Below are 3,087 nucleotides of genomic sequence, written 5' to 3'. Positions count from 1 at the left end.
AATTAACGGAAATTAAAGAATACGCAAAAAGTGAGAATAATCTAAAACTATGATCACATATCAATATTATCTCAATCAAAGCTCGTTTTTTAATCACCCCGTTTACACAGGCAAATCTCAGATTATTAGCCGTCAAATTTGTTGTGCTTGTTATTCTCACATCTCAAGGAAAAGTTATGTTTCTTCTCTGTGCCACCGTGATCACGTTTTTCTGCTATAATAAGCAATATAAATATATTTTAACTTAACATTTTATTAAAAATGCCTTTACAAACCTCTTTTACTTGCTAGCGTACATTTTTGTTTACTTTTACATTTGGCGTTTCTCTTCTCTTTCGCAAAAACAATCGATAAAACTAGGATGGACACCGAAAAGTTATCGGTTAAATCTGAGATTATTTTATAATTACAGATTAACAAGGGACGAATTTTATATGGCTAATCTCTTGTTATAATTACAGATTAGGGTGTTAAGCTCGAAAATGAGGATAATCTACTTATATGTGAACCCAGTATTACCATATGTTAAGATTCATCTCCAAAATGAAGACTTATTTTCCAAATATGTTAGAGTAATCTTAACCGATAAATATTAAATTTAAACCAAAATTCCATATAAAATATCTTCACTAAGAAGACATCTGTCAGCACTTGAAGATTTTCAATGTGGTGTCAACAGCAAATGTGGAAGGGGTACTCTGTTAGATTAATTTGAGGAGAGATGGTTGGTTATGTAAGGCATGATAATTGATAGTCAAATAAAAAAAAAGGAGAAAATATATATTGTAAGTTTTCGTTTGTGCGCCCTTCACGTTTGCTGTGACTTCAATATCAGTTGTGCAACCCCACACATTGACAGTGCTACCCAAGGCGCATTTAACAAAATGGTGTTGGCCGTATATAAGTAAAAAGTTACACTAACAAATTATACGCTGAGGTCCATACTTTCATTGGTATGAGTTACAACAAACACATCATTTTGACGTAATGGCCTCCACGGCGAAAAACTCAGCTGTCGCCCCAACACCACCTTGTTTAATACACCTTGGTGCTGCCGTAGTTCCACAACGCGATGTACTTACAAAGTGAGTCATAATTCTATTGGGTTAACTCATTGATTTGCTAGAGTAATTGAGCAAAGAAAATTTGCTAATTACTAAGGGGGGGGTTAACTCAGCAAATTTATAGGAGTTGACTCAATGACCCCAATTCACTTTAAGGAGTCAGCTCATTCAACTAACTCATTTGACTCTTTGTATGTTACTCTCATTGGTATCGTAGACTCGTTTTGAGGCATAAATGCGGCCGTTGAGGTAAAACAAAACATTAGATTGGGCGTGGTCAGCTCCTTTCTACTGATTTGAAAGCTGTAAATGCTAGGAGGAGGGTAAAGGTGGAAAATCCTATGCAAATCGATGCATTGATGTATGCCCTTCGATGCATCGAAAAATATCGATGTACATTTCGATGCATCGAATCAAAGAAAAACATCGATGTATTTTTGCCACTGACATTCCTAATGTGAGCCCTAGGGCATCAACTGAGTTACTGAGTTACATTTTTTTTTGGATAGGGAGTCTGAGATTCCGATTCACTTATGGGAATCAACTCAATAACTCATCTCTGAGTTGAGTTACCCATTTCTACTAATAACCCCCGCTGCGAATGAACAATGAACAACACCAGTGTTGCCTGCCAACGAGTAATTTTTGTACCCTTTTTGCCACGGCGAAAAGAAGAAGAAGAAGCAATTTGTTTTCGCCGTGTTTATCACCCTATACTTAAGGTAGTGCATTCCAGTGGCGTCCGGTAGTGCATTCCAGTGGAAGTTTTTTGATCTATCCCTGTTCTGACATTCATTCTTGTTTTTTAGCTTTCCTTATTATTCTGTTTCTACTGATTCTTTGGTGCTATTTTCGCATTTTAATATTTGTTGGAAGTCCTTGCCATTTTCTATATATAATTGAACCCGTGGTATATTCTGGATATATTGAAACGATTTCGGATTGATACTTCATTTAGGCCGAACGATGGAACAAGAAAGTAAAAACCAGTTAGACGATGTGCAGCGGCAGATATTCGAGAGAATTGCCAAAAACGACGTGGATGGTTTTAAGCAGCAGATAACCCAACTAAAAGGTTGTGTGGATTTTGTAGACGAGGATGGGATGACTCCGCTTCAGCATGCTTGTTGCAAGGGTAACAGAGAAGCTGTGCAGATACTGTTAGACATGGTGAGCGCAACATTCCATAGTGCACGTGCTGTGTTAATATTTTATGTTTTCAGGGTGCTGATATAAACTTTAATAAACACGGTGCGGACTATACACCACTGCATTTTGCAGCTCTATCAGGCAACACAGAGGTGTGCCGTTTGATTCTGGATGCTGGCATAAATCCCAGCAGATTAAACAGCGTTTCACGAACAGCGTCACAGATGGCAGCTTTTGTTGGTAATCATTCCTGCGTGGAAACGATCAACAACTATGTACCGCGAAAAAACATTAGAGTACTATACAAGACCACAAGGCCAACTTAAAGAGCCATTGATACCCGCGGGACTGTTGGATGCATTTCATCATTTTATCATAGAAATTAATTTACATCCAGTGCGCATTGCCCTTAATTTACAATCATTAGGCCTACTTAAAAACTTGCCGGGATTGAAAAAAGCTCTGGAGTATATGTGTGAAAAGGAAATGAAGAAAGCGAATGATGTAAATGAATTAATGGCTTTTAAATTTCACTATCTTCGGTGGATTGTGTCCGAGTTAATGCGATGTGAAGAGCAGTGTAAAGCTCAACGGAAAGAAAAACCCACTGAAGGAGATGCCGGAAAGCATGATTTTGTGGAGTTATTCATAAAACGTGTTCTAAAAGAGAATAAAGTTGGTCAACTAGACTACCTAGAGTTTACTCTACGCGATTGTGTGCGAGAGTTCCCTTTCAGGGAATGTACAGTCTTTCGACAAGTGGTTTCGCAATTGGCAGCAAAGGATCCGCAACCAGCATTATTGGTCTTTCGCAATGCTGTTAACGGTCATCGAGGTTTTGCGGTAATAATTCTTTAAAATTTTACAATGTATA

At 37.8% G+C, this 3,087-nt stretch overlaps 1 pseudogene; it reads left to right on the top strand.

Annotated features, from left to right (window-relative positions):
• The first annotated feature begins 1,848 nt into the window (after positions 1-1,848).
• LOC118757412 lies at positions 1,849-3,081 on the top strand (annotated as a pseudogene).
• Positions 3,082-3,087: the final 6 nt, after the last annotated feature.

Source organism: Rhagoletis pomonella, unplaced genomic scaffold, assembly GCF_013731165.1.
Source record: "Rhagoletis pomonella isolate Grant_MI unplaced genomic scaffold, Rhpom_1.0 Rhpom_scaffold_17573, whole genome shotgun sequence".
NCBI classification, from domain to species: domain Eukaryota; kingdom Metazoa; phylum Arthropoda; class Insecta; order Diptera; family Tephritidae; genus Rhagoletis; species Rhagoletis pomonella.
The sequence above is the reverse complement of the archived record's forward strand: the minus strand, read 5'-3'. Positions and strand labels throughout refer to the sequence as shown.